The following is a 24,959-nucleotide window of genomic DNA, read 5'->3' on the forward strand; positions in this document are numbered from 1 at the left end:
GGGCACAGCCTCACCCTTTGCTCTATGCCTCACTGGGGCTGAAACAGGAAATTTAGAATAAAGGCCATCCATACGGCCCTACAGGTATAAGACAATCTTCGTCCTGAAATGGAGTAGGTGAATAAATAAAGAGTAACAAGAATGTACAGAGCATTTGGAGGATTTTCAAATCATCACGACCGCTATCTCAATACAAAGCCCACCCCCCAGGCCTCAAATAAACTAGAGATCAATGTTATTCTTGATGGAAGCAAGATTTGAAGGTGGCAAAGCACATCTCACCATGAAGGATTGTGTGAAGCTCTGATGAGGGTGGCGTGGGGGGAGGTCCACAACAGAGAAGGGAGCACTTGGTATCCTGGCTTTCTGAACGTGATACAAATATATAATTAAGGGGGCATGTGGTAGAGAGCATTTTCTGGGGTCCTTGACTCAAAAGCTGCCATCAGAACCTAACTAATGAGTGAGACGGCTGAGTCTCCAGAGTAAGAGAAATCCACAAGTTAGGTGTTACCACTAAAAAGGCACAATCTCACCAAGCCATTCACCACATCTCAAACAGATGGGGGGGGGGGTCAGTGGCTAGGCTCATAAACAGGACTCACAAGCTCATGGATGTTCTTAATAGATTAAAACACTACCTCCCTTTACATTTTGCTGCTATAGACTAACTGAGCTACTCCTACAGTCTTGCAGATAATACTTTCCTTTGGGGGGGGGGTCCTGTATCATTTGGCTGCCTTTACATTTACCAGCATGAGGTCTTTTAAGATCATCACTATGAAGCCCCCCTCGCCTCAAATTTCCATCATATCCCTTTAATCACAGAAACAGAAGTGAATTTAAATTATTACAAAGGAGAAGTGAGAAATTAATCTTCCCCTGTGGAGATTAAGAAACCATAACTTCTAATGCTAGAATTACGGAAGAATTTATACATCTCCTCTCCCCCACCCCCCACCCCACCCCCGGGGTTGGAGCACACATTCCAAGCGGCTTTCCACATTTCAATTAATGCATCAGTAATCATTGTTTTGATTATGAATGCACTTCCTTCCACCCATAACAGCGCTCTTAAAGACCCCATGCTGGAACATTTCAAAAGGAAGAGAAAATATTCTTAAGGAAAAGATAATGGACAGAGCGCATGGGGCATGAGAAAGGCAGCATGCCTCATGCACTACAGCTATAGCCATGTTGCCCAACTTATTGAAAGTGAACCTTTAGACATGCAGTAACCTCATTTATTCACTGGTTGAACCAAATTTGCATCAACTCCCATAAAAACCTGAATCTAGATCAGGGTCCGAAAAGGGATGAGACCTGAAAAATTACAAACTTTCTACAAAGGATGATCAAAAAGGAGCAGGGGAATTATCGGAACATCTGACAAATTCAACCTCTATTCATGTAATAATGCACTTTACAAAAGTAACATTCAAAGGCTTCGGTGGTTCTTTCTTCCCACACATTCCAGCACCTCAGGGAGTCTTGGGTGCTTTGAGGTGTGGGCAAGACGCAGGCTTCTGCTCTAATTGTTTTAGGGAGCTGTCTTCACTAACTCTCCTGCCCCCACAAGAGCTGCTTTGATTTATCACTCTCAATGAATTGTGTCCACGGGTAGGAACTCTACCGCAGAGGGAAAACCAGCTCTGTTCCTGTTGTGATCTCCCACCAGCACCGGTCCAATGAAGAAGAAGAAGAAGAGTTTGGATTTGATATCCCGCCTTTCACTCCCTTTAAGGAGTCTCAAAGCGGCTAACATTCTCCTTTCCCTTCCTCCCCCACAACAAACACTCTGTGAGGTGAGTGGGGCTGAGAGACTTCACAGAAGTGTGACTAGCCCAAGGTCACCCAGCAGCTGCATGTGGAGGAGCGGAGACGCGAACCCGGTTCCCCAGATTAGGAGACTACCGCTCTTAACCACTACACCACACTGGCTGAAAACCACTTGGCCTTCTGGAGCTTGGCTGAACATGGACAAAAGCCATAGGGAGTCCTGAAGGTGACATGAGAGAGCCATCATGTTCAGGGGTGGAAGTGCTCCATCTTGCTACCATCTCTAACTAAATCAGTTTGGAATTATTATTATTATTATTATTATTATTATTATTATTATTGGGTGAGATGAATCACCACAATCTATACAATCTAGTTTATCACCCTCAAGGCTCTCTCAAATGCGATCAGCTGTGTAACAGACACAAAAGGCCCTATTCTCTGCACATCTTTCCTCGACACTCTCCTGTCCCCACAGCCAAGCAACAAACTCCTCCTCTTCGAACATAGAGCTGCTCTTCTCTTCTTTCTAGAACGATTCCCAATTGGGGGTCGACACTAGAACCACAGCACAGAGTCAACATAGAGTCACAGCAACCCAAAAATTATACTCAAAACAAATCATGCACCTGGAGATGCTCAAACCAACTGCAACCGAGGTTGCAGGATACTGGAATAAATGAACCTGCATTTGTGCCATAGCTCCCCCAATCTTGGGGCAAGACTACCTGCCATTTTAAAAATGCAATTCTGAAACCTCAGAAGCTAGAAACTTGTCAGCTAAAAAAATAAATAAAATATTGATTCACAGGAACCCAAAACTCGCCTGACTGGAGTGTTTCAGAAATGTATGTACATGAATTAGGAAAGACAACAACAAGATCCTCTGCCATATAACATACAGGCATGGTGGGGGGCAGGAATGAAGAAACTTCTTAAGTGTCAATCTGGCTCCTTTTTCTAGTACTCACTGAGGCCTGCTGCTGTTCCTGAAGGAGCTACCATGGTTTTGATAGCATCATTCCAAGCAAACAGATTATGGGTTAGAGAGCATTCCCCTGAAAGCTGGGAAGAAAATTAAATCTGTATTCTGTGGGAAAACTGGGATTCTGCTACCGGTAACTGCTTTATAATCTCTTTGAACGCTGCCAATCTGGTTCCTTATCACACGTTCTTCTGTCTGCACCTTTTGCTACAGGCACAGGGGAGATGAATAATGGTATTAAAAAACAGCCTGCCATTGGCCAAGAACTATGTGATAGTAGTCAAGGTATACAAAGCCAACACAACAGCTATCACAAAAGAATCAGTTGCCAAAAGTCGGCCTTGCACAACCCTTACCACCCATCAGCTTTCTGGTGAGAAATGGAACAAACGAGTTGGTGTCCACCTATTTGTTCAGCTTTTCTTCAGAAGGACCCAGCACTGTCGAAAACTTGCAGCTCCTTTTCATCTCAAAGCGCACAAGAGCAGCATTTGGGAGGTTCAGCTTGTTTGCGGAGAGTCAAAAGTGGGGAGGGTACTATTGTACTCAAGTCTGGCTTTGGGGCTTTCTATAGGCAGCTGGTTGGTCACTGAGAGAACAGGATGTGGGACTGTGTGGGTCTTTGGTCTGATCCAGGAGGGCTCTTCTTATCTTAATGAGAATAAGTATATAAATATTTTAAATAAACACATAGTTAAGTTATTATCACTTGTCGGTTGTGAATTCAGCATCAGAGAGGCTGGAGAATCCCTTAACAGATTCTTAACAGCAGGTACATTTTCTAACTAAACCCAGTTATTCTGCCTCCTCTGTTCTAGATCTTTCCTTTTGCAGAGCGCAATATGTATCCCAGGGGACAAGATGGGCAGCATGTCTGTTTATTTAAAGTCCGCCTTTCTGTTTTTGTCTCCCTGACATGCTGCTTGACCTCAAATGCTGCAGATTTCAACTTGGGAGAGCCAAGTACCATGTTTGTTTAAACCCCACTAGAGCTACATTTTAATTCTTGTGCATGGTGGAATGAATAATTCAGGGTGCCCACAGAGAACAGGCTTTCTGAAAAAACTAAGTCCAAATGGACGTAATCACTGGCTCATGCAATCGTACAGCGAATTACAGAGGTCTGTTGACAAGCTGAAAATGAACAAATCACTGTGCTCTGATGGTATCCACCCAAGATCTCAAATGTGAAAATTCTTATGTTCTTCAAGATCTCAAATGTAAAATTGTTTATCTTCTAAACAAAAACACGTAACTTGTCCCTTAGATCAATCTCTGTAATAGATAAGAGATCTGAAAAACAGCTAATAGAAGCCAATCTTTTAAAAGGGATGCAAGATGCAGTGGTAATTGAGGAAATTTATGCCTTTATACATATGTATGGTATAGTCAAATCTGGAAAAACTGTGTACCGTTCTGGGCATCTCACCTCAAAAAGGATATTGCAGTGCTGGAAAAAGTTTAAAGGGGGCAGCCAAAATGGTCAAGGGATTGGAGAAACTGTCCTATGAGAAGAGATTACAGCATTTGAGACTTTGGGGGCATGATAAAGCCACATCTAATTACACATATTATGGAAGAAGTGGCTATAGGGGGGGGGTGCGTCTTCCTGTCATGTAGAACTCAGGGCCATCCAATGAAGGTAAGTGATAGGAATTCAGGAATGCAGTAGTGAGTGATACAAAAAAGAGAGCTAATAACTCTCCTCATTGTTTCCTATCTATAATATCTATATAACTATAAAATCAAACAGAATGAATTTGGAGGGGCTGCTATGAGGGTGGACACAAATAAGCAGACTACAGGATTGTGTACCTAAGTCAGTGCAAGAGTTTCTGATACTATGACTTTCACACTTTTTGTCCAATCTGAGCCCCAGGGCAGCTAAAAACGGACTGGAAAAGATCAACAATGTATTAAAATAGATTGTGCAAGTATCACAGAAAACAGGGAGAAAATGTTTATTACTTGCATACAAAAAGAAATATTTTAAAGATTTATCTTAAGGAAACAGCTCCCAGAGACCTTAGGCCTGGTCCTTCAACTACATATTATAAGCCAAAATTTTCTCCATTGTGAGAGTCACATGAAGGCGATCTTGTGGGTTGACTGCCCATCCACTGACTGCATTGCTATAATGTACCAAAACCAGCCTGACCAAAGAATTAAGTTACAGCCCACTACATTTTGCCTCTGGTTTATAAAACAGCATTTATTCTGGGGAAAATCTGCAGAACTTGCGTTGTGAGGGAGGAAAACATGTCATGTCATGGGCACTTCAAGGAATTAGTGCCAAATTATTTGCTAATCGGGTTATTGCCCTATAAATAGTCGTGGCTGTAGTTATACTAAAAATGGCCCACAAGTTACACCTTGTTGGAATGTCAAATTTGTATGTGATGAAATGTCAAATATGACAATTTCTTCCCCGCCCATTAAATAAATAACAGAAATAGGAACTGCAACAAAGGAAGGGCAACTCACATGGGAAAAAAGGAAAACAAAGAAATCAACAGCACTAGGCTCCACCTTTATATACTCTGATTCAGAAAAAAATAACTAGGCAGTCTCCCTATCCATACAGAACTTCCAAGTCAAACTGGTTACTGGACGGAGAATGTCAGCACACCTTCTTTGGCAGTGGAACTTGATTCATTCACATCATCTGGTGCTGCCTGCTCTGCAGGCAGTTTCATGAACCACATCCAAAATGCCAACCTACACATGGCAGAGGCAGGACTGTAGCAGCAGCCCAGTGGCAAAGCACTTGCCGTGTACACTGAAGGTCCCCGGGACAACCCCCAGCATCTCCAAACAGAGCTGGGAAAAGCCCCTGTGTGGGTGCCAAATGATTCAAAAACTTGAATATTGGAGGAGCGCCTATTGTGCACTTGCTTCGCATGATCTAGCTTGAATGTGAAAATGGGGCTCTTAGCAGAGAACATAATGGTTGCTAATGAGCCAGGTCTACTATTGTGTGGTAAATGCTGAGCTATAATACTTCTCGTCCAAGCGATTCAGCAAGCTGATTTAAGTCAAAAAGAGGAGTGCGACGGAACGCTGAATTTTAACTGTGTTAATACAGCATACTTAAAACTAGCCGGGATACATTATCATTAGGCAAGACAATTAGGGACTCAGTATACAGAAATGAAGAAAATCTAAGCTGTTGTTGTTGTGCTGCTTCTTGAATAGTGAAGGGCAAAAGTTAATCATGACCAGCTTGGCAGGATCTTAAAGGACCTTGACAACCCAAGTAACTACCTTGGCAGGCTACTTGCCTAATTAATCTCCCAGACATGTAGGAGAATTTTCTAACCACGTTTGGAAGACAGGACAGTGCTCATGTTTAAAACTGGATAAGGAACTTTGGGCAAACTGGGGTTCACAAGCAAACCCTAAAGCATGGAAATTAAGAACGCAGAAGTGAGAATCATCCCTTCTATGCCGAGCACAAGCTCCTTAGTCCATCCAATCAAAGCTATCCAGTGTCTTGCCGCACCCTCTTTTCCCCAGTTATAAACTTCCCTATTACTTTCACTGTGCCAACTCCACCACCAGCAGCCATGCTAAAGCCTCCTGCACTCTTAAATGAGTCCATACTTCCCCCCTTGCTTCCTCCTAAACATGGGATGTCCTCCCAGAGAATGAATGCAATTCCACTTCTCTTTTTCCATTCAAATCCCCCCCAAAAGAAACATGTTCCCCATAAACTCTAGCTTAGTCCCTTAGTCTTTATCTCCCAAAGGAAACCAGCAGTGCACCCAATGACACTTGCACCCCTCCCTCATCAATTCTATTGCGTCTCTCTTTCCTCCTCTTTCCATGTCATCTTTCCCCCTGTCAAAATTTGGATTTTAATCTCCTTGCAGCAGTAGCCCGTTTATTTGTTTTTTCTATTATTCTGCAAAGTGCCATGAATAGGGACAGCCCTATATGAATATAATAACACAATAGTAACACTGTTGACCTAACTCTAAATATTCTTTCAGCTACGGCAGCAGCAGAAGCAGTAATGAGAGAGCGCAGCATTTGTGTCAATCGCAAAATTAGAGAGGAAGAACAAACAGCATAACCTTGGGGTCTCTTGCGCTTCCCTCAGAATCATTACAATTACCAACCATTTTCAGAAAATTCTCATCAACCAATTTCATGTAGCCAAAATAATGGGAGCAAATATCACAAATAGAATAGGACACAAATGGTAATTTTACTTACGGGATGTTGGGACTTGCCATTTCAAATTAGCAGGAACTGTGAAGTGGGCATTACTGACAATGCGAATATAGTAATTGGGGTTGATTTCATGGCGCCTGGCCAAATCTGGCTGACTAGCGCCTTGGCGAGTTAATTATAGCTCTCGTAACAGAGCGGGGACACTTTATAGAGACATAATTGAGCAGCGAAGAACTCTAACAAAACAACCTTGGTGTGTCATGGTTAGTGACGAGGAAGAGCATGCATATGCGCGTGCGCGCACACAATTTGTTCAGAAGATTTCACAAGGCAGACCTGCATAGCTGATAAGAGTTTGCCAGTGCTACAAGTATCTGTTTTCTTGACCACTGGTTCACATATTCAGCGAAAACAAAGCTATAAAAGCAAGAACACATTGATTCAATTGGAGTTGTCATTAACGTCCTTTAGATTCAGCTGGCTGGAATAAAAATACTTGACACTATTTTGGAATGGACCAAAGATTGTTGCACTTTGCACTGAGCTACGTATTTTACCACCTACATTTGCAAACTATAACCCAGCTTTGGACAATATTTAAGGGCACATACTACGGTCACTTAAAAAAAAGAATGAATGGATGAAAGTGTGTAACATGAAGAGTTGAGGGAGATTTTTTGCTGCATTTGCAGCACCCAAGTGACCTCTCTGAGGCGCAAGCCTGGGCAGTGTGTATGGAGGTCCTGGGCTGCCCAGAAGACAAGACCCCCCCTCTTGGCCTCGCTGATGTGGTCCAAAGGAAAGCAGAGCAATACATTTGGCACCAGCTTGGCTGCAGGAGTTGCCGGAAGGAGGCATGCAACACGCCATCCAACCATCTTAGGGACTCCACTGTGGATTTGTGTAGGGTTTACTTCTTGGCCTTTTCTTCTCCAGAAAGTATCCCACAAAGCAGATTGTTCCTTGTGGGTTTACTCCCAAAGCCTTTCTCATGAATGAGTAAAGCTACAAGGTTTAGAATCAGAATTTCCCGTCTCCCAGATGGGCTATCTTCCCATGTTTACAAGTCCTATCTGTCCCTCATTTCCCTCTACAACTTGTGCAGAAACCGCCTTCTTGACCGAAGGACCCACGATTGGTCTCGTCCGCTTAGTCTGCCAGAGCCTGTCTTCACATGCAGGGGAAGTCCCTAACTCACAGGGGGCTTGAAATCCACAGGCTACCCTGGTTTAGCCAGTCAGTCAAAGCCGTTCCCGGAGTGTGGCAGCTGTCGCTGGCAGCTTCTTGGAACCACAAATGAGAACTGAGTGCAGCTCATTTTGTCGATCACAATTGGTTAATCCTGTCTACTCAAAAGAAAGTTCAGCTGAACTTACTCGCAGGTAGGTGGGAGTCACATTTTTCTTATGAGAGAAAAAGAGTGAACTGTACAATGAAATATGTAATATGCAAGTGTTTAAATGCTGAGCAGGCAGAGTACAAGAGTTAAACAATACGGCAACTAATACAAGAAGCACGTTACTGAGACTGTTTTAAACTATTTATGGCCTACTTACAGACTTTTTGGTTTAAACCTCCAAGACCTCAAGTCGGAGAACAATGGCTGCTTTTATTAAGCACCTAAAAGTTACACAAGCACTATACAAGTAAGAAGCTCAAGCACATTTCAAAACACGTCCAAGCCTTGCAAGAGCATTCGAAAGAGGAAAATACATATTCAGATACAGCTAGCTTCTCAATTATTGCAAAACAAAGCTGTCTTATTTGGAATATTTTGGGACAAAATTAACTTTTGTGTTCCCATCTCTAACTAATGGGACAGAAGCAGTAAAAAAAATATTTGCTGAACATTATCCTAGGTGGCCTGTGCCACCTACATGTTTGGACTGACTTTTGGCAGCTGGGAGTAATGTCAGGATGCAACAAGTTGGATTTTTTTCTACCCAACTATGTGGAATGTGACAATAATGGGGTGGGTGTGTTTTCTGTGCCGTTTCTTGACGCTAAGCCCTACAGGATAGCCATCTATAAAATATGTGCACACTTCAGTATTCTTCCTACCTGAAAGCTAAGGGCTGTCAGATGCTCCTACCAGGGAGAAGGTGCCAACCATGATGAAAAGCCAGAACTGAACTGCAAAATACCCTCCATTCACCTTACTCTCACTGCTTATCTAAGCACATTCCTACTCCCAGAGCCAGTCTTAAAAACATACTTTGGGATGGTTATTTAAAATACAGATATGCTTTTCTATTTAAAAAAAATCTTGATAGTGAGTTATCACAGATGTCAGGAAATTCAGTTGAAGGAAAAGTAACTTTCATTTCTGGGAATTTGATGGTACCAGTCTGGGTTCTCCACCCCTGGTACTATGAGAAATTGTTTTTTTCTTTTTTTATTCCTTTCTTTGTCATAATGAACTTGGATAAACTCCAGCCAAAGATCAAGGCCTACCTGACCTTGCTTTTGAAGAAGATATCATCCTGTTTTTACATTCTGAACATCTTTCTCCTCTGCTTCCCATACTGATAAGAATTTTCCTTCCCAATAAGATTACGTGGAGGCAATTCCAAGACCAAAACTATATTCATAATATTGAAATGTTTAACAACAACAAAAATGCTTAAATCTCCTTTCAGCTAAATCCAGAAATTATTTTATCTTTTCACAAGCAATTTAAAAGTAGAATAAATGGGAGTTCTGACAGCAAAAATTCAGCGTAGAATAATAATAATAATAATAATAATAATAATAATAATAATAATAATTTTTTATTTATACCCCGCCCTTCCCAGCCAAGGCCGGGCTCAGAGCAGCTTACAAGCAATAATAAAAACAAGATGAATGATTACAACTTCAAAACAAAAATAAAATACAACATTAAAATAATGGAACATTAAAATATTAGAATGTAGCCTCATCGCAGGAGAAGGAAAAGAAAAAAGAAAGAGAGGGAGGGAATCAAATTGGCTCCAAGCCAAAGGCCAGGCGGAACAACTCTGTCTTACAGGCCCTGCGGAAAGAAATCAGATCCTGCAGGGCCCTGGTCTCATGAGGCAGGGCGTTCCACCAGGCCGGAGCCAGAGTTGAAAAGGCCCTGGCTCTGGTTGAGGCCAATCTAACTTCCTTAGGGCCTGGGACCACTAGAGTGTTGTTATTTATGGACCTTGAGGCTCTCCGTGGGGCATACCAGGAGAGGCAGTCCTGTAGGTACGAGGGTCCTAGGCCGTGAAGGGCTTTAAAGGTCAAAAGCAGCTCCTTAAATCTGACCCTGTACTCCACCGGGAGCCAGTGCAGCTTGAAAAGCACTGGGTGAATATGCTCCCATGGCAGAGACCCCGTGAGGAGCCTCGCTGCAGCATTCTGTACCCGCTGGAGTTTCTGGGACAGCTTCAAGGGCAGCCCCACATAGAGCGAATTACAGTAGTCAAGCCTGGAGATGACCGTCGCATGGATCACTGTGGCCAGGTCGGGGCGGGAAAGGTAAGGGACCAACTGCTTGATGCGGCGAAGGTGGAAAAATGTTGCCAGAATTTACTTGGCACAACCTGGCCCTTAGTAATAATAAGGTATGCAACAGCTGCATTCACGTGTAATAAAGTAAAACCAGGGTTTAGTGTGAACACATGGGCTTTTGGGGAGCAGACAAAAGGCACTTTGCTCCTCCCAATAACAAATATTGACCACAGCTCATGGTTGAGGATGAAAGAGCTTAACCATAAGCCCCGGTTTGGATGACATTTTAAGCACTGAACTAAAAGGGCTGGGAAGAAGCAAAATAGATGCAAGCTCCTCTCTGGGAGCTGGGACATTTGGGTGGTCCTGATAAGCCACAGTTTGGCTAACCGTGACATGCAAACCATGACAACATTTTTTAATATATTTCAACCCTTGTTGAGCAAGTGCTACCATAGCCAATCAGGTTTCTAAAGTTTGCCTTTCAAGTTATGGGATTTGTCACTGGAAATATAAGAACATGCGCAATCTGCTGGCATTTTATCCTAAACTGAATTCAATGATTAAAATGTGTGAATCAAGAACCAGAATATTTTAAAAGGCTAAGTTTGTTGACTTGTTAAGATAACAAAGTCCCAACGTTATCACTTCATAATGAGTCAATAGATCTAGCCTTTGAAGTCTTCTGGGTTTTAATGTATTACGTTGTTAAAACCCTGATCCCTGGCATGAAATTAAAAAGACCAGGTTCAGAAATATCAAAGACAGACACATTACGGTACATAAATACCTCACTTTGAACAATCAGCGAATTAAGCAAAATCTACCTTGAAGATTGGATTATCCGAATAATATTTTGACTATTTTCATCCTCAGCAAGCTAGGAGGAAAGCAGCACGTTCGTGAAAAGTAACCAAAACATTAGTGAGCTCTCTGACATTTTGTTTTACAAAAAGAAAAACTTGATACTGCAGTAGCTGGAATACCATTTAAAGTCACACTCATTTCGAAGAAAAACAGGGATTAAATCTGCCTCACATGTACTTTTCTATCGCAGAATTTACACAGAAGTAGGCATTCGACACATAATCATTCCCACTGATTGCCTCCTTCTTGGTAGTATTAGTATTGGTATTGGTATTAGGGACGCGGGTGGCGCTGTGGGTAAAAGCCTCAGCGCCTAGGGCTTGCCGATCGAAAGGTCGGCGGTTCGAATCCCTGTGGCGGGGTGCGCTCCCGTTGTTCGGTCCCAGCGCCTGCCAACCTAGCAGTTCGAAAGCACTCCCGGGTGCAAGTAGATAAATAGGGACCGCTTACTAGCGGGAAGGTAAACGGCGTTTCCGTGTGCGGCCCTGGCTCGCCAGAGCAGCGATGTCACGCTGGCCACGTGACCCGGAAGTTTCTGCGGACAGCGCTGGCCCCCGGCCTCTTGAGTGAGATGGGCGCACAACCCCAGAGTCTGTCAAAACTGGCCCGTACGGGCAGGGGTACCTTTACCTTTACCTTTTAGGCATTCGACACATAATCATTCCCACTGATTGTCTCCTTCTTGGTAGTAGAGGCAATGACCATTTAACCACATCCAAGTGATGTGCAACTGCGCACGTGTGCATCGCACCACCCCTGGAAGTGTCTCTGGAAACAGGGGCAGCATGGAGTGGAGGCCAAAGGAGGCAGAGCAGGCTTACATGCGCTCCACTGATATGCATGGGGGTCAGGAATGCAACCCCTGTGCAAAACGGTCATTGCCAGTACTCAATATGCCCAAATTGCAGCGAAAAGCACCTGGGACTACAAACATCACACAATTTCTACTGACTTTTGCCTTTGGGGACTCCCCCCCCCCCCAGTCAATGTTAACATATCGGCATAAAAAAATGTCCTGGGCGGGTTTTCAAGCAAAAAATAACCCAAGGAAGCAGTTAGGTACCCTTCGTGTGATGTGCCACACATGACTTTATTTGGGGGCAGAAAGAGTTGCCTGGGGAGGGAGCCACTTCCATGACCTGAGCCTAAATTTCCCCACCTCTTCAGTAGAGCCCAGCGTTTTACATGAATTTCCTCTTTTGCTTAATATGGCATTGCTGTCCAAACATGCAATAAAAATGCATTGAATTCATAAGCCCACTACATGGGAGTGCGGCGTTGTTTAATGCTACTAGTCAAGAGAAGATGGCTTAAGCACGTGTCCTTACATTTGCAGCACTGTGTTCTTTTCTTTTAATAGCACTGATAAATCCAGGGTGCTCCAGGCACCTCTATCCTGTTTACAATAGGGTGGGAAATGTTAGATGTTTATTGCATTCAGAAAGGGATTCGCTTGAGGGCTGTGGTGTACCAACGTGTGCCTCCGCCTGTCAAATAGGTCATATTTTCACATACCTGATATAGTCACTAATTCATCATGTTTTAACCTCCCCTTGCTCACTCCCCCTACCCTACCCCACCCCAACACACACAAGCACACCCTGATGTTAACAGACGGGGCAGGCAGGTTTTTGTTTGTTGAATACTGTGGTGTGGAATGTTCCTCCATCAAGACTCCCAAAATCAGCTTGCTGAACTAAAATTGTATATTTTAAAGCCTTTATTAATTGTCAGCTCACTTTGTCCCAAGCTTCTTCAATGTTGCATTCTTAAGGATGAAATCACTGAATAGGTGTGGTGCCTGGCTTATATTGAGATTTATATTCCTTCCTTGCTTTCTTTTTAAATAATTTTTATTGAGTTTTACATTTTGGTTACAAACACATCAAACAAATAATAAAAAATTAAATTTCACGTCCATCCGTCCTGCGCCCCCACGCCTTCCCTCATCTTCCCCTTCTGGGTTTTCTTACATATGAATTTGTCCTGCTTGCAATACTATACTTCAAAATTATGTTCTTTACATCAGATGTTGTTGTATTCTTATCCTTTCAACCTCATCTTTTTCACTTCTATATTAGTGTTGTTAATTGTAAGTGTTTAGTCAAACCCTACTAGTGAGTCCATCTCTTTACATTGATTCCGTAAATACAATATACTAAATGGTTCCCAGTCTTTTCTAAAGTCTCTACTGTCTTTATCTCTGAGTCTTTCAGTGAACTTCAGCATTTCAGCATATTCCATCAGTTGAGATTTATACTTCCTTCTTTCTTTCTTTCTTTCTTTCTTTCTTTCTTTCTTTCTTTCTTTCTTTCACTTAGTTACTTAATATCCTAATCCCAAGAGTAGCAAACAAAGTAGTAAGAAACAAAAGAAGTACCATAAATGATAAGGCGTACAATAACAACCTAAAGCAGAAGCAGTCCATTCAAAACGGACAGCAAAATCAAAACTGCTCTGAATTTAAAATGATAGCATTTGTCATTCTTAAAATCCCAGGGAAACAGAAATGCTTGCACCTGGAACTCAAAGGACAGCAACGTCAGGCCTCCCTGGGAAAGGCATGCCAAAGGCAAGAGGCCACCCGGCCAGACCATCCCAGCCTCAGTGCTCATGTGAAATTGGGTGGTAAGAGGACTTAGTGAGATGACACGTGCAACGAGGTACAAACCTTTAACAACATGCTGTTTAAATGTTTGCTTCCATCACCACCCCCACCCTGGCTTCCTACAGCCTTCTGAGGTCAATGAAAGGGTGTGGTATTTATTATTGAAAATAATTTATATCCTGCTCTTCCTCCCCAAGGAGATCAGAGCAATGTGCACGAAAATGAGTAAAGCAACAAAAACAAGAAACAGCAAACAAATTCGCAGCCGCCAAACTAGGGGGGCTCAAAAAGAAAAGTCTCTGCTGCCCTCCTAAATGCAGTGAAGGAGCCAGAAGAATCTCCCAGAGCAGGGAGTTTGGGGGAAGTTGGGGGCTTACACAGAAACGGTCTTCTTGTGTCACTTAAGGAACACCTAAAGAGACAGCAACTGTGGAAGATCCCACCGCTGAAGCAAGATGACATGGTTTCAAGCTATAAGATGACATGGATTCAAGGTACTCTTTCTTCTATCTACAAAAAAAAAGTACAGTCGTACCTCGGAAGCTGAACGGAATCCGTTCCGAAATCGGAAGCCACACCGGAAGTTCAGGTTCCAAAGAACGTTCGCAAACTGGAACACTCACTTCTGGATTTGCGTCGTTTGAGAGCCAAAACATTCAACTCGCAAGTCGTTCTTCAGCAAAGGTATCACTGTATCTGAGTTTGGCTATTCTGGAATACTGGCCAAATATATTTTAATACAGTTAACCTGCCCAATTAAAAATGAGGTAACTATTCAGTTCGCAGGACTTGAAGAAAGTCACAAGAGCCTGGTCCCACAGGCTTTAAAAAAATGTGATGCTGGCACTTTGGCATTTGAATTTTCTTACCCACACCGCACCCCCAAGCCTGGCTATGAACTCCTGCAAATGTTGTTAAACCACCTTAGTACACAGCCAGGGGAAAGCAGACAGCATCCTTCCACTCAGCTGAGTAAGTTCCTTCTATTTTAAGCAATCTAAATGAGTGTTTACAAGAGGAAGCACAGCCAATCTTCCTTTAATTGGTTTCAAAATCAACTAAATAAAGCCTTAAGATTTTTTTTTTTAAAAAAGCATGATTATTTTCTCGGCAGGAACACTAAATATTCTGAACACACCCACAGGGGGAAAAAACTGCACAGCACCCAACAACGATGTGCTTCTTCACTAACCAACCTGGTGTTCCATGCAGAATGTTCATCCACAACGCAGCTCTGACAGGGGTGTTCAAAACAGCTTTGAAGGAACCCCTCAAAGCATATCAGAAGTTATTCAATAAAAAGATCGGCAGTGGCAGGCTAGCCTCCCTGAAGGATAGTTTAGCCAATACTACTGATCTTTCCTGGGCAAACCTCAGCAGCGGGGGAATTTAGGTTGTTCAGTCCGATGCAACAGTCTCTAGCCTGGCCCTATACCACAGTGGTTCTTGTCAGAGGTTGTTTTCCTGGGAGGACGTGGCACAATGATCGTTAGTTGGGATTTTTGTTTGTTTTTTTAAAGGCTATCTTAGGCATGGAGGTGGAACAGAGCTGGGAAGGAGGAGAATTCTTATAACGGGATAAGAATATTGGGAGGGGGGGGTGTAAGGTACTATTGAGTTTATGAAGCCAGATGGATATATTTAAATTTTACTTCTTTTTAACAAGGAGGTGGAAGCAGCAATGAGTAATTCCTGGTTTAGGGAAAACTCATTTTGGTTAAAAGGGCATAAATAGCTTGGAGGTTGAAGCATGGAGAGGATGGAAGGGAAATGCTTAAAGTCTATCATTATGCACCACTCTAGGAGAAGCAACACACACACACACACACACACACAGAGAGAGAGAGAGAGAGAGAGAGAGAGAGAGAGAGAGAGAGAGAGAGAGATGCTAGCTATGTCTCAGATGCAGCGACTGCATATTCATCAGCCCTTGGAGCAGAAGAGACTAAGGCTATGCTCTCCAGCACAAGTGGCAGGGCAGCCTCCAGGCTCCTGAGAAACAAATCCTTCTTTTGAACCCCCGTCTCTGAGAAAATGACGAACTGATGGCAAATGAGGTTTTCTAAAGCCTCTCTCAATCCGTGTGAATTTTTAAGCCTTATCTTTCAATAAAGATTTCCCAAAGACAGAAAAACAAATGTTTAACTATGAATGGCTGCCCTGCCCAGCCTCCATCCTAGCATACACATTTCTACTTCTCCACAAGACCATAAGGCCACAACATAAGTAGAGTGCTGGTGGACTAGACCCGAGGCCTTTCGAGAAGCTCACAAGGAGGACATAAGCAACAGGTATTCAGAGGTACCCTGCCACTGATCCTGGAGATAACACCCTGCCATCATTAGTAGCCTTTGATAGCTTTATCCTCCATGAACGTTTGTGATCCTCTTTTAAAGCTATCTAAGCGCTATGTTGGCAATGACATTAGCCACAATCAAAACCAGCTCTTGCTTAACCAAGGTTTTAAACCATGTAACCAAGATGAGTTCAAATCCTGCTCAGGTGGGAGCCTTGGCCAGCCTAAACCACTGTTAAAATTGCTATTAACATCACAGTTAGCCACAGTTTAAGGCTTGTAGAGAAATAGCAGAGGGAATTTGCATTCTAGACAATATGAGGTACAAGGAAGGAGCGCACACTCCTGGTTGGTTATAAAATAATTTCATCTTCCTTGGGCCCAATAGCTTTAGAATAAGAACATTCTGGATACAGCAGCTACTTTTGAATGCTCTCCCATCCTGCAAACCTTCCTCACTTTAGATTAGCTTGCCAGGGACCCCATGTGTGTTGCTGATTCTTCTGAATCACCATGCACTCTCTCTACATGAGCCACCATTGGGCCTCTGAAGTTCTGTCAGTGCCCCTCAGAAGCATGAGACGGCATCATACAAGATGCCCAACCCAATCCTGTAACTGCACATTGCAAGGGAAGATCAGTGGTAAGTTGGCATCAGTCAAGTCATGTGACCCTTGGAAGCTTCCACCATCTCAGAGGAAAGAGGACTGCTCCTGTTGCTTATCGCCAAGAGCAGGAGGTGTTTCCAATTCTTCATGCCCTCACCTGGGATGGAGTCTCTTCAACGTATCTATTAATAATAGCTTGACATTTGCAACATTAATGCAAACAGCACACAATTTATGGCAATTGCTTCCAACAATGACTTGAAAATTTGCTCCAGGCCAATTTCCTCTCATTGCTCAGGCATCCCAACCCATTCCAGAAGTATACAGCACAAATCAGTAGCATGTTTGGGGAAGAAACGCCAGATGTCCATCCCATTTAAAGGTTTTGTCAGTTAACAAACAGCACAATCAAGGTTCTACAGCATCCAAGCCACAATGATTTAAAATGGCCTGAGTGCAAACATTTATTTAGAACAGTGGCTCTCAATTTTTGTTCTGTAAACCACCCTGATACCTCTGGGTATATAAATTCAACAATCAATCAATCAATCAATCAGGGTGTGGCATACCACCCTGGAGTGGCAGGAGAGGACGGCAAGTGTGGCAGGAAGATTCAAGGACAATAAAATAAACATCTAAACAATTCAGAGTAATATGGTAAAGTATAGTATCAAAATAATGTTATTTGCAGCTGAATATGGATAGATATCTGTTCAAAATCAAGCACTGTTGGTTATTTCTTTTTGTGTTGCAATGTATTTCTTATCAATAAAAAACGTTGGTGTGGCACGAGCAAATTTTTATTCTGAAAGTGTGGCCCAAAGAAAAAAGTTTGAGAACCACTGCTTTAGAAGAAGACAGAAACAAGTCAATTTTTGCAATTAACAAAAACACATATGTTTTTCCACACTTCATTTTGGCCGAGAACAAAAGCACAGTATTTATAAAAATAAAAAACTAAACGTCCACAAAGTCCCTGGACTGACGCTTGCCAACTAAAACACCTACTACGAATTTAGTAATGGCTTAAGCAAACATAAATTACAGGGCCAGACATTTTAAAAGGGAAAAAAATTGATTTATCGTCACACTGGAGACACGGCAGGATAGCAGTGTAATTTCATTTTTCCATATATTCATCAACACTGAAAATGCATTAATTGAAAAAGAATCCAACAGTTATTTTTTTAAAAAAAAAATCTATTCATTTCTTTACTTCACGTGTCCCTTAATTTGCTTATAAGTAACTCTCAAGGGGTGAGTTTCCTGTTAGACACAAACAGGGGAGAGGGGGCTTAGGGGTGGAGGCTCCCTCCTTGGGGTGGCTGGGTTGGGTTTGATGGTCTTCTACTTCCTTCAAGTCTTCTGAAATCTTTTTTTTTAGCAAATATAATTTTTCTCTTAATTTATTTCCAGATATGACTATTGCCAATGATTCAAGATACAAAAAGAAGTAGCAATCATCACAGGGGAGTCACAGTACCAGTCCAGGGGACTGGATTACTGAAGGGGGGAGATGTTCTTCACCTCCATCTTCAACATGGAGCAAGCACCTGTCTACAAAACTCTTGCCACAATAAATTGGTTCTGCAACATTCAGGCATTATTATCTGCCTTATTTGCTGCTTGAATTGGAGTTTCTTAGTTTCTGTTGTTTTAAGAGTTTTTAATGGTGTGGTTATTCTTGTTGAGCTTTGTTATTGCAGTACATACTGGAAATTTGAAAGACAGAATAAAAAATCCTTAATAAATAATAAAAGCTCAAATCCTCTTCCTCTTTCAAATACCATTGTCAGAAAGAAGCCCTAGTAGGTGTTGAGACCTATTAGCAAAGCACGCTAATATAACTTTTCTGTTCTCCCAGTTGAAGATTACAGATGTGTTACAATTTACAACAATTTAGATTTTGCATTACCAGCTATTTGCTCATTCAACTTGGCAATTACTGATTACAGTTAGCTTCAAACTGAACCACTTTTAAACTTCTATTTATAAATCAATCTTCTTTATTAAAGCAAGCAAACCTTCTGCCCAGCCAGTAAACCAATCAAACAATCGAGTTTTAGAATATGTAGACAAAATGTAAAATATACACACTATTGCTCCGCTACATTGTAGTTTCAAGAGTAACCGCTTAACCTCGCATAAACACTTAGATCACACTCACAATCACAATAGTTGCGAGAAATTGCAGGGGAGGCTTTCCTGTCAACCAGTTACCTACCAACCACAAAAAAGGGAGGAACACCACTGGCTGGCAGAAAAGAAAAAGGTAGCATTTATTCCAAGCCCAGATCCTTCCATAGGGACACATTTTTAGCAGCAATTCTCAAATGCAAGTGACTGGTGGGTATACATATACCAGCCATTAACAATATTCTACAGAATACTGAAAACTCCTCCCAATGAGGAGTTAAGAAGGAGAATAACAACAGGAGCCAGAGACTTCCTCTGATCAGGGTGCAATAATTGCAATAATTTTCACAACGTACTACGTGACCCAATTAGTCATTTTAGCACTTGCTGGAAAGTGCTAAAGTGTTCTCATTCAAAGAAAGAAATCAGATAGATCTCACTTTAAAATGTTATTTGCATCTGATCTCTATATTCATTCACAGTCCCCTCATAGTCTCTGTTGAGGGAACCCTGCAGGTGTTGATTGACTACAATTCCCATCATCCCTGAACGCTGGGTCATGCTGGCTTGGTTTGGTGGGAGCTTGAGTCCATCATCTGGAACTATACTGGGATCAAATTATTTCAAGTCAAGGCTATCCATCACAATGTCAGAAAACTAACACATTCTTTCTAAAAATGGTCTAAAATCCCCTTCAAATAAAATCATGGGCACTCCTAATTAGATTGCCATTCCTTGTCCCCAAAATCACTGCCAAATTAGAATCCCAAAAGTTGATAATGTATTTTTATTTTCTATGGGAATTTATTCCTCTTTATTCCTGCTTACTTCTTTAGAAATCCATTTTAAACATAATCTGTTCAAGACCCTAATATTTAAAACTGATGTTCAAACGATTTCCCTCTACACACAAATATATGGCACAACTCAATCTCTTATAAATCAAATATTCAGTTATTTTAGGTAGATAAAAAAATGCAGAGTTGTCAGTATTCACATAATACTGAAAAATTGCTCATTTGCGCTCACAGTAAGCTCTGTGGTTAGGGGGAAAAATTCAGTCTATGTGAAGTTTCATACCTCATGATATCAACCTACAAATTTATACTTGGGGGCTGCTCCTCTCTCACAGAAAAGCAAGAGGACATCCTGTGGTTACTTGTGATATCCCTCAACCTGTTTCAAAAGTAAGGAAGGGCAGGATGAACTCTATGCTCCTTTCCAGTCTTGCCATACACGCAAGGGGGCAAAGAGATGTCTGAACAGAACCCCTGCTTACAAAAAATCCCAGGAACCTTGAAATCACATGGCTGAATATGGACTTTTAACTGCATGGTTTGTAATGCAAAACTATGGTACAAAAAAAAAGTCTTCCTATGTGTATAGGCACTTTGTGATTAGTGTTAGCTGGGACATGCCCAGAGTTGTAACAAACACAGGCCCAAAAGTACAAAAGAATTGAAGCTAGTGCCTAGGAATTTGATACATGTTTGTGTCTGTCTGTCTTTTATAGGTGTCACCTAAAGGTTAGATGCTGGCACTGAATTATTTGAAACACGAGACAGACAACCCAGGTCCTGTCTGGTTTTTTTACAAGGGTGGGATAGAGCACTACCAATTCTATTAAAATGCAGTTGATCTCTCTCTCTCTGTGTTTTAAAAAATAAAACCACATAAAATTAATTCCAATCCTTAAACCTAAGTCTATCTCCATATCATAGAGAAAAGGCAATCATAGACACTTTGTTCATGTTTTGCAATATATTTAAAACATTGTATATTGCTTCAGAAGAAAATATCTGATTTGGCTATCATACAACACGGGGTGGGGGGAAGAGTCTAATGAAATAAACAGCAATTGAAATAAATCACTGCCACCGCACACAAAATATTTTAGGGCAAACTCAGAAAGCCAAAAAAAGAGAGTCCATGGTGTAATTAACCAGATGCCTCTTAGGCAGTTCTAGGACCCTGGGAGTGAGATCATATGCTTTTCGGGAGAAAACTTCCCCATGGTTCAAAATTTCCATTTACTTAGGAGAGAGTTTGGGGGTCAGCAGGGGGCCATCACAACGCTGTAAGTGTTAAGGTGCTCTGTTTGAGAGTTCATTTATTCAGTTTTCTGTCAGCATGCAAGATTCTCTTTTTCCAGGCCAGTTAGAAGCTGTTTATGCTCAGAGCACACCTACTGCTGGTTATGCTCAAAGGCTCTGCTGTGCGATTTCAGATTCCAACTGGATTTGACCATCAGAGTCTAGAAAACAGATGTCCGATGGGCAGTAAAAGCCCACTCTCTCACTTCCATGCCTCACCACTGAGCACATATGCAGGCCGGATAGAGGAAATGGCCATGAGGCCGGCAATCAAACTTCCAAGGGCCTCTTTTGCCCAAAGGAAAATAGTCAGAAAGGGAGCAGAGGTCACTTCAGGCAGAGGCAGTTCAGACATCATTAGCAGCAATGGCAGATAGGGGGATCACCCAGGCTTCTGAAGCGATGTTAAACCCCTAACATCTAATACTATGACACACGGATCCCACTCACAATTGTAACGACATATTCCCCAGTCCATTTTAGCACAATCATCTGACCATTGCCAAGAGCTGCAGGTCAGCACATTCCATGGCTAATGGGGATTTGGACATACTAGTGGTAAGTTCACAAAACCTCTTGTAGCTGAGCCCCTTGTTTTCTGAATGGGGACACCTTTCACTCCAATGGCTAAAAAGCTTCGGAGTTTGAAATAGCAACCATTACACGCCCTCAGAAAAACTCCCCCTCCCTTCCATGGTTTCAGGTGAGTCAGTTTGTTAAGGGTGCTGAAAAGTGTCAGACAGAGTTGCTTTGCTTAGGGCCACTTCAGCGAGACTGAGAGGGGGGGTCTTGTCGTCTGGGTACCTCCATACATACTGCCCAGGTTTTAACACTTCTCAGTAATGTTAACAAACTAGGATTCTTTGGGGGAGGCCATGACAGTTTAAGTAGCATGATACTGCTTTAAATGCAATATAGTGTAGAGAGGGCCTAAATCTTGCATCCAATCAGACTTTTAAACAGGTGCAGCTGCAAATGGCTAATTTTTTGAAGCCAACATCTTCAGACACCATTTGTGGCTACAGTGGAATTGCACTGCAAAACTGAGCAGGAGCCAACTCAGTTTCTCCCTTCGATACTCCCAGTTCTAGGCTTGAACAAATAAAAAATGCCTTTAGCTTTTTGATCCACATTAACCCTCCAAACTCTCACTTCTGGTGATTTCCTGGGCATGCAGAACAAAGCCGCTAAAAGCCATTTATAAAATAAGTATTTCTACTAGCAATTATGTGGTCAATTCGAGCTCCTGAGTGACTTGAGGAGATTCTAAATTATCAAGATCAACCACGTTCTCAAACATTAATAAGGGATGCTTAGATGATGAGCTGCAGGACCTGTAAGAAGCTGCACAGCTGGCAAAACAAAATGGCTGTTTTTAATTAAAGCCTCTTCCCCCCACCTCCTGATTTTAACACAGTATATGTTTCAGACAGTCTTAATCCTAAAATGGCCAGAACACCCTATAATTAACTATTTTATTAAAGTGACTAACTGCAGAAAATTCAAATGCATGATATCACCATTATGTAACAGAACGTAATGTACAGTCCTAGTGAGGCCTTGTCCAGAAATATCACCTTTTGTCAGTTGTACTCAAACTCTCACAGCAAGGTTAACTCATAAATTTTACCTCCGAGCATTCACTGCTTATTTACAATGAGAGACCAACTCCCCAGAGGGCCCATTGCTTTAACAATGCAACAAAGCTCTCTCCTGAGCTTGCTCAAAATCTAGCTGCTTTTTCTCAACAGATATATAAAAGGGAGCACATGAAGGAGGGAGTCGCTTCAGTTTTGCAGCCAGTTTCACAGGGAGCTAGTATTCTCCCAGCACAAATGCAGCAATAGCTGACCCTCTTTAATAAGGGTTAAAGAATCAGGGATGGGTCATGGGACAGCACGCTCCCTCCCCATCCAGACCTTTCCCTCTTGTGAACAAATCCCACACATTTGATATAGCTTATGTTAACAAAAGCTCACATGAAGTTCAGGGCTTGTGTTCCAAAACTCAGTTTTGGAGCACCCCCTAAATTTGGGTTAACTAGGAATAAGGCCAAGCAAAATTAATCTAAAACAGGGTAAAAAGCAGTGGTATTGTGGGAGGGGGTTTCCCAGCACAAGTGGAGACTGAGCATGTTTGTTCCACTACATGTGCTTTCAACATTATAATCTGCTCGTATTATTGACTAACTCCCATTCATTTTAGTGGGGCACACAAAGGAATACTGATCAAAGTGTTGAGTTGTGCTTTAGTTACTGACTAGTTAAACTGGTAGTGGGCTGGTTATTCTAGAAGTGACTGGGGCATTTTTGCATGCTCCCTAGAGACATATTGAGATGGCACAAGATATCCATATAATTCACATTACCAATTTGGAAGTGAAACAAGATTCCTGTCAGCTGAAGCAATTCGTATGCAAGCCATTTCACAACACATGAACTTAAATATTCTGAATGCATAATGAAGTAACCTGAAGCATTCCTCACACATACCTGCCAAAAAGAAGTTCGAAGAAAACTGGGGCCAAGTCACTGGAAGTTCCTTTCACAGGGTCTTTTCAACCAAGACATACATTTTGGTAGCAATCAGTATCAAACTTCTGCGTCAAGTTGTTGAGGGATGTAGCCTCTGGCTGTTGCTCCCAAACTATGCTACATTAGCCGGAACACAGACATATGGCACCAGATGTTTTCCAAGATAATGTAATAAGACCCAGAGGGAGGGGAGGATCAGCTGAATAAATCTTTGAATTTAAAGATTTAGAAAACTTTTTTCCTAACTTCAGTGGTAGCAATACCTGCACCCGCTTCATATATTACAAATGCGCCCAGCTTCAAAATACTGTAGTAAAAATAAGCCGAAGCACAGAAACAAATCACTGGTGTAAAAAATATGAAATCCTTCTGCAGCAGGGGCTTAGTCTTAGGAGAGGTTGCATTCCTGCTGCTAAGGCAGCTGGTCCCATGCAAAGTCTCAGAAGGTGGTTGGTAAGGCAGATTCTGTTCCTGAGGGCACCTGATCTCTGTGCAGTTGGAAAGCATGCAGCCCAGAAGAAAAGATTTGAATTTGCTAAAAGAGCTACAAAAAGAACATACTTGATCACGTCTCTCTGATCTCTGGAACATCCTAAGAGTCCAGTCTGCAGACATTGCAGAGCTGTAACTGCAACTGACAGTTCAGCAGAGTGAGGCTCTGCCCTAGGGTTCTTCTAAATACCAGTTTACTTGCAACGGATTCTGAGAAAGTTCTTTGGGCATCCAGGACAGCCGTATGTGGAAAGCAAAAAGCCAAGAGATGCTTAAACTACTAAACCTGTGACAAGACATGGAAAAATGTGAGAGGGAAACAATCCTAAGGAGTTCACCCAGATACTCCAACACTGACTGTCACTGTCTGTCTGCTGCATAGAAATCAACAAGGCAGCTGAAAAATTAAAGCTCTGTCACGACCTTGTCTGAAACACCTTTCCTCTCTCCCCACCCATTGTGGGCCACCAAGATTCAAGCAGGACAAACCAGGATATTAAAGAGACTTAGCTACAGCTTTGTAGGCTCTATAAAATAACCCAATGGACTGCCTTGAAGGCCATGTTTGTTGCCAACACCATTTACATCAATAAACATTTTGAAATGAGGAGTTTTACTGACTGGCAGACCAGCAACCTACCCGGCATTTGTGCATCTGTACCACCCTGTAATTTAATTTATAATTCCAACATGTGGCCCACCAGGCTTCTGAATGGGGCTTGCTGACTGGGCCACACGGCTTGGGTCCTATTTCACCTAAGTTTACTATCCGCCACCCCCAACAATTCAAGGAATTGATACTAACCTTCACGGTAGTGCCTAAACTGGGAAATGATTTCCCCTGGTGCAAATCTAGCAGTATAGCAAAGCTCGTCCCAGTCTCCATCTACTGCAACTTCAAGCATATGCAAACAGGAATGCAAGTTCTC

General features: G+C 42.2%; 1 protein-coding gene across 9 annotated transcripts in view; it reads right to left on the minus strand.

The window, feature by feature from the left end:
- The window catches only part of CUX1 (cut like homeobox 1), a 261,921-nt gene that overhangs the window by 174,924 nt on the left and 62,038 nt on the right, over positions 1 to 24,959 (minus strand). The gene's annotated exons all lie outside the window — the stretch shown is intronic.

Source organism: Podarcis raffonei, chromosome 15 (assembly GCF_027172205.1).
Source record: "Podarcis raffonei isolate rPodRaf1 chromosome 15, rPodRaf1.pri, whole genome shotgun sequence".
Taxonomy (NCBI): domain Eukaryota; kingdom Metazoa; phylum Chordata; class Lepidosauria; order Squamata; family Lacertidae; genus Podarcis; species Podarcis raffonei.